Genomic DNA, 15,544 nt, shown 5'->3' on the forward strand with positions numbered 1-15,544 from the left:
TCTTCGACGGATATTTTCCTCCCTCCAAAAGTTCAATAATTTCCTTCCACCTTGGTTCGTTCATCTAGAATTCTCGCATTTTCTCACTGGAAATATTTTCAATATTAAGATTTATGTTAATAGTAGCAATGTTTCTACTCAAAGTGTCTGGTACAACATGTGATGGACCAAGCTTGTAAAGTATTTGGAATGCGTGAGCAGCTAGTTCATGAGACCAACGTGACATGCGAGGGCACTTAGTTCTATTCTTAAAAATATGAGTCAACGCCCTGTGATCTGTATAAATGACAAAGTGTCGTTGGAAAAGATACGGTTCAAAGTACCTGACACTTTCTACCACAGCCAAAGCTTCCTTATCCGTGGCAGAATAGCGGACCTCCGGACCCTTAACATTCCTGCTGAAATATGCAACTGGGTGAGAAAGATTGTCATTATCACGTTGCATTAAACACCCACCAATAGCTATGCCACTGGCGTCAGTGTGTACTTCCCACTCCTTATCAAAATCCGGTACTGCCAAGACTGGGGTGGTAATGAGTTGACTTTTTAATTTTGCATAAGCGTTATCATGCTCAGGTTTCCAACCGAATTTAACATTTTTCTTAGTAAGCTCAGTTAACGGTGCTGTTGTACTTGCAAAACCCTCAATGTGGCGACGGAAATATCCGGCTGCCCCCAGAAACCTTCGAACATCCTTTGTTGTCTTAGGTGTAGGCATGTCAGCAATGGCACGACAGGAGTCGGGGTCAGGTCGGATACCATCTGTGCTCACCTGGAATCCCAGAAACTTGAATTTCTAAGATGCCAGAGTTCACTTACTCACGTTAAGTTTGAACCCCGCCTTATCTAACAGTGCCAACGTCTCAGTCAAATCTCGTAAGTGCTCATCAAACGTCCGGGAGTAGATAACCACATCATCCAGGTACGCTAACGAGTGCCTCCCCAAGACTGGACTGAGGATATAATTAATTGCCCTCTGAAATGATGAAGGCGCTGTCTTTAACCCGAAAGGCATCCGCTTGAATTGATAAATATGAACCCCATCAGAAAAGGCGGTCTTCTCTCTATCTTTCTCAGCGACTGGGATGGCCCAATACGCAGATTTCGCATCCAGAGTGGAAAAGTATTTGGCTGCCCCGAACTGATCTATTATTTCTTGTATCCGTGGCAAGGGATACATCACCTTTAGTAATTTCGTTTATCTTTCGGTAGTCAACACAAAACCTATAACTACCATCCGGTTTACGTACCAGCACCACTGGCGACAACCATGGTGATGTACTAGGCTCTATCACATCCTGTCTCAACATTTTCTGACACTCATCCCTAATTACTTCCTTCGCCCGTTCCGGAAGCCTCCATTGACGGGTGTAAATAGGAGGATGATCACCTGTAGGAATAACATGCTCGATCCTATCCAGAAGCCCGATCTGATCGTCTTCTGTTGCAAACAGTCTAGGGAATTTACGTAAAATCCCTCTCAAAAGTTTCCTATCTGACTGTTGCACATGTTGCAAATCCAGAGCCGAGATTAACTTATCAACTTCTTGAGTATAACTACTTTTTCCTGTCTCGGTCTTGTGTTTACCCTGTGTACTACTTTCTGTAACATTCAGTGCACTACATTGTGCTGTGGTGGCAGGCATCTCCTGGCTTTGATACTGAAAAATTCCTGTATTTTCTACAATTGTAGCCTGAGACACCCTATCACCTGCCCTGAAACGATAGGTTTTGTGCGAGAGATTGACAACTGGGATAAGGGCGCCTTTATCAAGCACTGTGATCAAATGATGAGGGATCAACAACCTGTCACATCTCCCAGCCACCTGAAGGATGGCACCTGGTGCAATGTGACGTCCCACTGATACTTTAATGAATTTAACTGAATGTAGTGAGCAACATTGTTTCACCAAGGCATGTAGCCCACATGATTTCTTATCTGTCTGGAAGAGACTTAAACAACAACTTAGGGTAATGAATGTTGTACTTCTGTTTCTTACTAATGGAAGCAATTACTGGAGGATGATCTACCATTTTAATGGGATAAACTACCTGGCCCAACTTCAATCTGCACTTCCTTGCTCCCTCTTGAGCAGACAAAGAAAAGTTAACTCGTCCCAGAAAATCCATTCCCAATAAAATCTGACCAGGGAATGCAAGATTCTCGACAATCGTGCAATTGTGTGGGTAAGCTTCTCCCTTACCCACTTCAAAACTGAGAGTAGCCTGGCCCAAGATATTAATATGTTGACCATTCACTGCTGTTAAATGCTTCCCACAACGCTTAAGGCGTGTGTCTCTTTAAGTGTGCTGAAGGCTGACTTTTTAATGAGAGTTGCTTGACTTCCGGTGTCCACAAAAACTGTCAATCTCACACCTTCCACCGTCATCTCAACCGTAGGTCTGCCACCGCCCGAGGCGGGATTTTCTCATGATTCTGTTCTCCCCTTCCGGCGTCTCGCTTTTACGTGGCCTCTTTTCCCACAATTAAAACAAGTACGCGAGTCCCACCAGTCATTACGTGGGGGTTGTTGCGTGCGACCACTGCCCCCCGCTTTCGTCTGGGGGGGTCCTGACCTATTGCCCCCTTGCCCGCTCTCTACCTTCCTGCCCACCGCATTAACATATGGCGACATCCGCGCCTCCTCCGCATCCAAGTCCTCATCTATATGGTCTTCGGCGTATTGTACGAGTTCCCTAAAACTCAGGGAAGCCGTGTCCGTAGCGAGGTATGAACCGATATGAGCGGGCAAGGCCTTACAAAATAGCTGCTTTGCAAACCGTTCCTCCTGCTGCGCATCGCAACCCAACTCCTGAGTGAGATCGCCTATCCTGGTCCTAAGGAAGGCACCAAAATCTTTTAATTGAGTGCCTTTATCCCTCTGCAATGACGTTAAGTAGCGACGAGCCTCCTCTTTAGTAATTTTCGCCTTAAATCGGTCCTTGATGGCCTGCACAAATTGTGGCCACGTCACCAAATGCCTGAATTCCTCAGACTTCCTCAGGGGCCCGTCGCGACCCACACATGCCCCAGTGGCCAGATTAATTTTAGTTTCATCATCAGGAGCCGCGGCTAACACAGAATCCATCTCCCACAACCAATTTTCCACACAACGGTTGCGTTCCACTTTATTCGATGGGAGTTCAGCACAATTTAACCTTGGCAAGGACAACTTCGGGAGTGACGCCATAAGTCCCGGTCTATAGGACGGAGTGCTGGGAGTGTAAGGGGGTGCCTGACCAGGGGGGGAAGGAACTATGAGGGGTTGGGTGTAGGATGGGGATTGGGGTTGGGGTTGGGATGAGGAGGGAATTCCCAGTGACCAAGGGCCTACCCCAGGTGAGTAACTATTATAGGTAATACTCTGATAAGGTGGTTGTTGACCCTGTTGTTGATTGTGTGAGTGTTGTGAACTGTTCTGTCCTTGTAGTAACTGTAGCAGCAGCTGTAGTACCTGTGGTTGTTGTTGTGCAACCTGATGTACTTGTTGTTGTTGTGTAACCTGTTGTGCCTGTTGTTGTTGTTGTTGTGCAACCTGTTGTACCTGATGTTGTTGTTGTGCAACCTGTTGTTGTTGTTGTTGTTGTGCAACCTGTTGTTGTTGTTGTTGTGCAACCTGTTGTACCTGATGTTGTTGTTGTGCAACCTGGTGTACTTGTTGTTGTTGTGCAACCTGTTGTTGTTGTTGTGCAACCTGTTGTTGTTGTTGTGCAACCTGTTGTTGTTGTTGTGCAACCTGTTGTTGTTGTTGTGCAACCTGTTGTACCTGATGTTGTTGTTGTGTAACCTGTTGTGCCTGTTGTTGTTGTTGTTGTGCAACCTGTTGTACCTGATGTTGTTGTTGTGCAACCTGTTGTTGTTGTTGTTGTGCAACCTGTTGTACCTGTTGTTGTTGTTGTGCAACCTGTTGTTGTTGTTGTGCAACCTGTTGTTGTTGTTGTGCAACCTGTTGTTGTTGTTGTGCAACCTGTTGTACCTGATGTTGTTGTGCAACCTGTTGTTGTTGTTGTTGTTGTTGTGCAACCTGTTGTACCTGATGTTGTTGTGCAACCTGTTGTTGTTGTTGTGCAACCTGTTGTTGTTGTTGTTGTTGTTGTTGTGCAACCTGTTGTACCTGTTGTTGTGATGCTTGTTGTACCTGATGTTGTTGTGCAATCTGTTGTATTTGTTGTTGTGATCCGTTTTGTCCCTGTATTAACTGTAGGAGCATCTGTAGGGCTTGTTGTTGTGCGTCGGGTTGTACCTGTTGTAATTGTTGGGGTTGTGGGGGTGGTGTGTGTACGTTCGTAAGTCCAGGAGTCGTCAGGCCTTGAGAACCCGCAATGGCATCATCCCCGGGAACTCCTTGTATAACTGGGGTGGACGTTCTAATAGTAGGGTCCCCAACCCCATCACCTCCTATCGCCTCACTAATCATCGTGATGTCGGCTGAGCAAGAGCGCCCCAATAAAATCCTGCTTTCGTCCAGGGCTGCCCCCCCTTGAGCACCCGGATCCGTTACTCCCCCCGTGGGGTTCGCTTGGCCACCAGTAGGGTCCGCTTGGGGTCCTTCCTCAAGGGCTAACGTCTGTACTGCCCCCACCAGGTGGGGTCTGTCGATGGTGCTCCCCCGATAGCCTCGTCGTCTACCATACCTTTACTCCTGAGCTTCATGTAATTATCACACGATATATTCTCGCTAAACCTCGCAACCTAACCCTACCTGGGGGAACCAGGCAAAGTTCTGATCCCGACAAGCGATTGCGGTGAAATTTTAACACACGATTTGGTATCATCAATAACTTCTAGTAAATACAAAATGTTTCCTAACCTCAATCCTTGAAAAAAAATGTTCCGTGTGACCAAACCGGAAGTACCATATATCGCCACCCTTCCTAATTGATTTCTCGAGCCCCAGTGAGGACCGTCGCCCGTTGACAGACGATGACAGCTGTCGGTGTCAGAGTCTCGCTGACTACGCTACAACAGTGAATGAATTCTTTAGTCCTATTATCCTCTTCTCTCATTCGTCAAATTTATATGCGGACAGATGGAAATAAGCAACCGGCATCGACTACTAATCATCACTTGTGAAACAAAACACTGTATACGATGATGAATAAACTATATATGCGCACTTATAAACCACATAACAAGGTTACGTTAATTATTAAATGATCGGACTACTAGAATAAACTTGAAAAAATGTAATTAATTTCCACCATATTTATTAGACACTCGAAGTGGACTGGTAACGCAAATAAAAAAGAATTATAGTAAGAATTTCTTGTCTCTAAATGCCAATCCAATATAAATTTTAGCAAATTGAAAATTACCGAATTCTTGAACAAAATATACTGAATTTATACAATTAATATTTACGTGAAAGGAATTACACTGAATTTACTGTAAATAATTTAGTTTCAACTCTGTTTTTATTTATCGAAAATAATCAGTCTTGTTCACCAGCGCACAATAAATATAACACTTTACGTTAATTGAATTTCTTAAATTTTTCTTGAAAATCTTAGGCGCACTAGGAATGAATGACGTTATCGTTAATTTAACACTGGCGCGATGTTTATATCTTCAACAATTATTTTTCATTCCGTAACGCCCGACGCTAACAACGGCGCTCGGACATAATTATAAGTATTGTTAGTTAAACTAAATTAATGTTAAATTACTTATATACGTTACTGCATGAACTCGATGTTTACATAGCATACCCTTGTTCACCGCCGGTTGCGTTGTAAAATACTGAGAAATATACACTGATATCTGCGACGCTCACAGCTACAGAGTCGCGCTGAACCTTAAGTAAAAATTAGTAATTAATTTCCCAAAATTATAATTTAAATACTGGCGCGTAGTTGACTTGTTACTTTAACGGAATATACGACTCGCGAGACACTTAGACACTTGGTTGAGCGCAAACAATTACTGAGCGCTGTTACACTGGGCGCTGAGTAAAACCGCTAGAAAATTCAGAGTCCCAACGCTAATTCGCTTAAATGACCAAAATTCGACTTTTGGTCTCTCAAAGTTCTAACTCGGATCACTTTAATCGCACACTTGAATTAACCCTGACGACCCGATGATCGTATAGCTAGGCACAAAACTAGAATTTATTCCGAAATTGAGATTTTCCAAGCGACTTTGACAAAATGTCATCACAAAATTTTCCACGATTTCACTGATTTCAATTCTTTCACAGACTTCACTTTATGCACCGCACTTCACTTGAAAACAGTAAACCACTCACCTTTTAGTAATTCTCTCAAAGAATTAATACTGCACAATACGAAAACAAAAATTCCAGACTTAAACATGTAAAACAAATACTTAGAAAAAATAATACCACTTATATACGAGAATTACGTAAACAAGGGGAACACTTAATTACCGAAGGGATACTTAACCTGAAAGAGAACTAAATATACCGGGAACTTAATTTAGTACTTAAGGAAATCTCGATTTAACCTATAACCGTCCCGTCCCGGCCCGCCCTGTCGCTTTTCCAAGCCTAGGTAACCACATCCACCTAGATCCCGACAGTACCAAATAATCCTGTCCTTCGCGGTCAACGGTTAGACTAGATAGCGGAACAACCGACGGATCTAACTGTCCGACACCACCGTAATTCCGTTGCTAGAGAATTTACTAGGCCATCCCTCAGTGAACTCTTGGTACCTTCATGGCTGTACCGTAAAAATCTAGCGATTGGGTCGCCTAACACGCCCTCAGGGATAATAATTAGCGTCCTAATATTTCCCCGCCCCGACAATTCGAAACCTAGAATTGTTGCTGTGAAAACCACCATGCAGCACCCTTGTCCGTAGTTGCAGAGGGTCGAGTAAATAACACCCTTTCCAACTACCCAAGGCGGCCTCCACACTTAACTGCCTGCTAGCGCATACACTTAAGTGCCTGTAATTAAACTTGCCAGCCCCTCACGACCCTAGAATCACCAACTATATGCGAATCGCACCACATAGGATTACCGTCGACTCTATCTCATGGGCCCCGGCTGCACTCTCACCACACAGCATAACCGAACGGACAGACGCGCGAGGCTTCAATAATCGTCAAGAAATTATTGAAAACACCGCTGCTACCATTGTAATATCCGTAAATGTCCCTTTTGTTATCACCCTGAACCTTTCAATTGTAACCCTTCTCTGTACTCTGTGAACGGCTCTCTCTTCGCTCAATACCCCAGCTTAACTCTGTTACAGTCCAGTATGACCTCTCACTGGACGGTCACGAATATAAACTGAGTACTAAATGAGGACATAACAAGGATAGGGGGTTATTAATTTATTACTAATTATAAAATAAAAACTTTAAAACTGCCACCACCTTCCAAACATAAATGAATGTGTTTAAAATTATTGAGACCCTAGGAAGGAAGGGACTCAATAATCAGGGAACTCAAAGGAAATGACTCTTAATGGATTAAACCTGTAGTCTTACGGAACTGAACGGGAGATTCTAGAGCGACTTTACTATTCATAAGATGGAGAACACAGGGGAATTTCGAGCACAGCAATTGAGAATCACAAGAATGAATAAGACAGTCATTAATCAAAGGGAACAGATAACTAAACAAAAAATTACGTTAATATTTTTTATTTATTGGAACCAGCATATTTAAATCAAAATTGAAACATAGCCTACTCTAATAAAAATTAAAATCTCCTATGAGGCACGGCCTGTAATACCAGTGTTACAACTCAAGTGCACTATACCTTCAATACTGCAGCTTGCCAAAGGATGTTGATTGGCTGCCCACAGGTCAGTTGACCTGTATGTACCTCAGCCGAGGTCCCCAGACACACTAAACTTTTCCTTTATTGAAAACGCTAACCAGTGGAACAGGCTCCACCTCTTAGTTCCTAGGCCCACATTAACTCCGCCTATCCCAAGCCTATGGCCAATGGATTTTTCCATGACTAGGTGCTCTAGAAACCGGGCCAATGGCATGGGCAGGCACTACCCTGTGAGGCCCCGCCTCCCCAGGCCTACATGTCTTTAACCAATCCGGATCAGGCTTGACCATAAGGGTCAATTCCTCTTGACAGAAAACTCTAAAAACTGGGAAGACACCAACGACTTTCCTGGCTGGGCACCCACGTGTAACTTGAGATCACAAGTTTATTAGCCCTGGGGTAATACACCCAAATTCGTCACTGGGCCAGAGGACAGGAGAGAGAGAGGGGAGCAAGTGGCTTCAAGCTGTTTATGACCCCCCGTGACAAAAGACAAATGACCCAAGGGAGGGTAGGCAAGCGAGAGAAGGGAAGGGGAAGAGGAAGGAGAAGAGAAAGGGGGAAGGGCAAAGGGGAAGGGGCTATGGTGTGCATATACCATTACACAGGTGCCACACACTACACCACCACCCACCGTCACCAACACCAGGTGCGCCACACTACACCACCACCCAGCGTCACCAACACCAGGTGCCACACACTACACCACCACCCAGCGTCACCAACACCAGGTGCCACACACTACACCGCTCAGCGTCACCAACACCAGGTGCCACACTACACCACCAACGTCACCAACACCAGGTGCCACACACTACACCACCACCCAGCGTCACCAACACCAGGTGCCACACACTACACCACCACCCAGCGTCACCAACACCAGGTGCCACACACTACACCGCTCAGCGTCACCAACACCAGGTGCCACACTACACCACCAACGTCACCAACACCAGGTGCCACACACTACACCACCACCCAGCGTCACCAACACCAGGTGCCACACACTACACCACCACCCAGCGTCACCAACACCAGGTGCCACACACTACACCGCTCAGCGTCACCAACACCAGGTGCCACACTACACCACCAACGTCACCAACACCAGGTGCCACACACTACACCACCACCCATCGTCACCAACACCAGGTGCCACACACTACACCACTCAGCGTCACCAACACCAGATGCCACACACACTACACCACCCAGCATCACCAACACCAGGTGCCCCACACACTACACCACCATGCATCACCAATACCAGGTGCCCCACTCTACACCACCACTCAGCGTCACCAACACCAGGTACCACACTACACCACCCAACGTCACCAACACCAGGTGCCACACCCTACACCACCCAGCATCACCAACACCAGGTGCCACACACTACACCACCCAGCGTCACCAACACCAGGTGCCACACTACACCATCCAGCGTCAACAACACCAGGTGCAACACACTACACCATCCAGCGTCACCAACACCAGGTGCCACACTACACCACCCAACGTCACCAACACCAGGTGCCACACCCTACACCACCCAGCATCACCAACACCAGGTGCCACACACTACACCACCACCCAGCGTCACCAACACCAGGTGCCACACACTACACCACCACCCAGCGTCACCTACACCAGGTGCCACACACTACACCGCTCAGCGTCACCAACACCAGGTGCCACACTACACCACCCAACGTCACCAACACCAGGTGCCACACCCTACACCACCCAGCATCTCCAACACCAGGTGCCACACACTACACCACCCAGCTTCACCAACACCAGGTGCCACTCTACACCATCCAGCGTCACCAACATTAGGTGACAAACACTACACTATCACCCAGCGTCACAAACATCAGGTGCCACACACTACACCACCCAGCGTCACAAACACCAGATGCCACACACTACACCACCCAGCTTCACCAACACCAGGTGCCACTCTACACCACCCAGCGTCATCAACACCAGGTGCCTACCACACTACACCACCACCCAGCCTCACCAACACCAGGTGCCACACACTATACACCATCCAGCGTCACCAACACCATGTGCCACACTACACCATCCAGCGTCACCAACACCATGTGCAACACTACACCACCCAGCGTCATCAACACCAGGTGCCACACACTACAACACCCAGCGTTACCAACACTAGCTGCCACACACTACAACACCCAGCGTTACCAACACTAGGGGCCACACACTACACCACCCATCGTCACCAACACCAGGTGCCCCACACTACACCACCACCCAGCGTCAAAAACACCAGGTGCCACACTACACCCCCAGGGTCACCAACACCAGGTGTAATAACCCTCAATGTCCCTTTTGTTATCACCCTGAACCTTTCAATTGTAACCCTTCTCTGCACTCTGTGAACGGCTCTCTCTTCGCTCAATACCCCAGCTTAACTCTGTTACAGTCCAGTATGACCTCTCACTGGACGGTCACGAATATAAACTGAGTACTAAATGAGGACATAACAAGGATAGGGGGTTATTAATTTATTACTAATTATAAAGTAAAAACTTTAAAACTGCCACCACCTTCCAAACATAAATGAATGTGTCTAAAATTATTGAGACCCTAGGAAGGAAGGGACTCAATAATCAGGGAACTCAAAGGAAATGACTCTTAATGGATTAAACCTGTAGTCTTACGGAACTGAACCGGAGATTCTAGAGCGACTTTACTATTCATAAGATGGAGAACACAGGGGAATTTCTAGCACAGCAATTGAGAATCACAAGAATGAATAACACAGTTATTAATCAAAGGGAACAGATAACTAAACAAAAAATTACGTTAATATTTTTTATTTATTGGAACCAGCATATTTAAATCAAAATTGAAACATAATCTACTCTAATAAAAATTAAAATCTCCTATGAGGCACGGCCTGTAATACCAGTGTTACAACTCAAGTGCACTATACCTTCAATACTGCAGCTTGCCATAGGATGTTGATTGGCTGCCCACAGGTCAGTTGACCTGTATGTACCTCAGCCGAGGTCCCCAGACACACTAAACTTTTCCTTTATTGAAAACGCTCACCAGTGGAACAGGCTCCACCTCATAGTTCCTAGGCCCACATTAACTCCGCCTATCCCAAGCCTATGGCCAATGGATTTTTCCATGACTAGGTGCTCTAGAAACCGGGCCAATGGCATGGGCAGGCACTACCCTGTGAGGCCCCGCCTCCCCAGGCCTACATGTCTTTAACCAATCCGGATCAGGCTTGACCATAAGGGTCAATTCCTCTTGACAGAAAACTCCAAAAACTGGGAAGACACCAACGACTTTCCTGGCTGGGCACCCACGTGTAACTTGAGATCACAAGTTTATTAGCCCTGGGGTAATATACCCAAATTCGTCACTGGGCCGGAGGACAGGAGAGAAAGAGGGGAGCAAGTGGCTTCAAGCTGTTTATGACCCCCCGTGACAAAAGACAAATGACCCAAGGGAGGGTAGGCAAGTGAGAGAAGAGAAGGGGAAGAGGAAGGAGAAGAGAAAGGGGGAAGGGCAAAGGGGAAGGGGCTATGGTGTGCATATACCATTACACAGGTGCCACACACTACACCACCACCCAGCGTCACCAACACCAGGTGCCACACACTACACCACCACCCAGCGTCACCAACACCAGGTGCCACACACTACACCGCTCAGCGTCACCAACACCAGGTGCCACACTACACCACCAACGTCACCATCACCAGGTGCCACACACTACACCACCACCCAGCGTCACCAACACCAGGTGCCACACACTACACCACCATCCAGCGTCACCAACACCAGGTGCCACACACTACACCGCTCAGCGTCACCAACACCAGGTGCCACACTACACCACCAACGTCACCAACACCAGGTGCCACACACTACACCACCACCCAGCGTCACCAACACCAGGTGCCACACACTACACCACTCAGCGTCACCAACACCAGATGCCACACACACTACACCACCCAGCATCACCAACACCAGGTGCCCCACACACTACACCACCATGCATCACCAATACCAGGTGCCCCACTCTACACCACCACCCAGCGTCACCAACACCAGGTGTCACACTACACCACTTAACGTCACCAACACCTGGTGCCACACCCTACACCACCCAGCATCAGCAACACCAGGTGCCACACACTACACCACCCAGCGTCACCAACACCAGGTGCCACACTACACCATCCAGCGTCGTATCCTGGCCGGGGAGGATTTACTGGGCGCAATTCCTTAACTGTAGCCTCTGTTTAACGCAACAGTAAAATGTGTACTTGGATGAAAAAACGATTCTTCGCGGCAGGGGATCGTATTCCAGGGACCATAGGATTAAGGACTTGCCCGAAACGCTACGCGTACTAGTGGCTGTACAAGACTGTAACAACTCTTGTATATATCTCAAAAAAAAAACAACACCAGGTGCAACACACTACACCATCGAGCGTCACCAACACCAGGTGCCACACTACACCACCCAACGTCACCAACACCAGGTGCCACACCCTACACCACCCAGCATCACCAACACCAGGTGTCACACACTACACCACCACCCAGCGTCATCAACACCAGGTGCCACACACTACACCACCACCCAGCGTCACCAAATACAGGTGCCACACACTACACCGCTCAGCGTCACCAACACCAGGTGCCACACTACACCACCCAACGTCACCAACACCAGGTGCCACACCCTACACCACCCAGCATCACCAACACCAGGTGCCACACACTACACCACCCAGCGTCACCAACACCAGGTGCCACACTACACCATCCAGCGTCAACAACACCAGGTGCAACACACTACACCATCCAGCGTCACCAACACCAGGTGCCACACACTACACCACCCAGCGTCACCAACACCAGGTGCCACACCCTACACCACCCAGCATCACCAACACCAGGTGCCACACTACACCATCCAGCGTCAACAACACCAGTTGCCACACTACACCACCCAGCGTCAACAACACCAGGTGCCACACACTACACCACCCAGCGTCACCAACACCAGGTGCCACACTACACCACCACCGAGCGTCAACAACACCAGGTGCAACACACTACACCATCCAGCGTCAACAACACCAGGTGCAACACACTACACCAACCAGCGTCACCAACACCAGGTGCCACACAACACCACCACCCAGCGTCACCAACACCAGGTGCAACACACTACACCATCCAGCGTCACCAACACCAGGTGCCACACTACACCACCACCCAGCATCACCTACACCAGGTGCCACACACTACACCACCCAGCGTCACCAACACCAGGTGCCACACTACACCATCCAGCGTCAACAACACCAGGTGCCACACTACACCACCACCCAGCGTCACCAACACCAGGTGCCACACACTACACCACCACCCAGCGTCACCAACACCAGGTGCCACACACTACACCGCTCAGCGTCACCAACACCAGGTGCCACACTACACCACCCAACGTCACCAACACCAGGTGCCACACCCTACACCACCCAGCATCACCAACACCAGGTGCCACACACTACACCACCCAGCGTCACCAACACCAGGTGCCACACTACACCATCCAGCGTCAACAACACTAGGTGCAACACACTACACCATCCAGCGTCACCAACACCAGGTGCCACACACTACACCACCCAGCGTCACCAACACCAGGTGCCACACCCTACACCACCCAGCATCACCAACACCAGGTGCCACACTACACCATCCTGCGTCAACAACACCAGTTGCCACACTACGCCACCCAGCGTCAACAACACCAGGTGCCACACACTACACCACCCAGCGTCAACAACACCAGGTGCCACACTACACCACCACCCAGCGTCAACAACACCAGGTGCAACACACTACACCATCCAGAGTCAACACCACCAGGTGCAACACACAACACCAACCAGCGTCACCAACACCAGGTGCCACACAACACCACCACCCAGCGTCACCAACACCAGGTGCAACACACTACACCATCCAGCGTCACCAACACCAGGTGCCACACTACACCACCACCCAGCATCACCTACACCAGGTGCCACACACTACACCACCCAGCGTCACCAACACCAGGTGCCACACTACACCATCCAGCGTCAACAACACCAGGTGCCACACTACACCACCACAAAGCGTCAACAACACCAGGTGCCACACTACACCAACCAGCGTCACCAACACCAGGTGCCACACTACACCACCACCCAGCGTCAACAACACCAGGTGCCACACTACGCCAACCAGCGTCACCAACACCAGGTGCCACACACACTACACCACCCAGCATCACCAACACCAGGTGCCACACTACACCATCCAGCGTCAACAACACCAGGTGCCACACTACACCAACCAGCGTCACCAACACCAGGTGCAACACACTACACCACCACCCTGCGTCACCAACACCAGGTGCCACACACTTCACCAACCAGCGTCACCAACACCAGGTGCCACACACTACACCACCACCCAGCGTCACCACCACCAGGTGCCACACATTACACCACCACCCAGCGTCACCAACACCAGGTGCCACACACTACACCACCACCCAGCGTCACCAACACCAGGTGCCACACACTACACCGCTCAGCGTCACCAACACCAGGTGCCACACTACACCACCCAACGTCACCAACACCAGGTGCCACACCCTACACCACCCAGCATCACCAACACCAGGTGCCACACACTACACCACCCAGCGTCACCAACACCAGGTGCCACACTACACCATCCAGCGTCAACAACACCAGGTGCAACACACTACACCATCCAGCATCAACAACACCAGGTGCCACGCACTACACCACCCAGCGTCACCAGCACCAGGTGCCACACTACACCAACCAGCGTCACCAACACCAGGTGCCACACTACACCAACCAGCGTCACCAACACCAGGTGCCACACACACTACACCACCCAGCATCACCAACACCAGGTGCCACACTACACCATCCAGCGTCAACAACACCAGGTGCCACACTACACCAACCAGCGTCACCAACACCAGGTGCCACACAACACCACCACCCAGCGTCACCAACACCAGGTGCAACACACTACACCATCCAGCGTCACCAACACCAGGTGCCACATTACACCAGCACCCAGCATCACCAACACCAGGTGCCACACTACACCATCCAGCGTCAACAACACCAGGTGCCACACTACACCACCACCCAGCGTCAACAACACCAGGTGCCACACTACACCAACCAGCGTCACCAACACCAGGTGCCACACTACACCACCACCCAGCGTCACCAACACCAGGTGCCACACTACACCATCCAGCGTCAACAACACCAGGTGCCACACTACACCAACCAGCGTCACCAACACCAGGTGCCACACACTACACCACCACCCTGCGTCACCAACACCAGGTGCCACACTACACCATCCAGCGTCACCAACACCAGGTGCCACACTACACCAACCAGCGTCACCAACACCAGGTGCCACACTACACCACCACCCAGCGTCACCAACACCAGGTGCCACACTACACCACCCAGCGTCACCAACACCAGGTGCAACACTACACCAACCAGCGTCACCAACACCAGGTGCCACACTACAGCAACCAGCGTCACCAACACCAGGTGCCACACACTACACCACCCAGCGTCACCAACACCAGGTGCCACACTACACCACCACCGAGCGTCAACAACACCAGGTGCAACACACTACACCATCCAGCGTCAACAAC

This window comes from Procambarus clarkii, chromosome 34 (assembly GCF_040958095.1).
Source record: "Procambarus clarkii isolate CNS0578487 chromosome 34, FALCON_Pclarkii_2.0, whole genome shotgun sequence".
Lineage (NCBI taxonomy): Eukaryota > Metazoa > Arthropoda > Malacostraca > Decapoda > Cambaridae > Procambarus > Procambarus clarkii.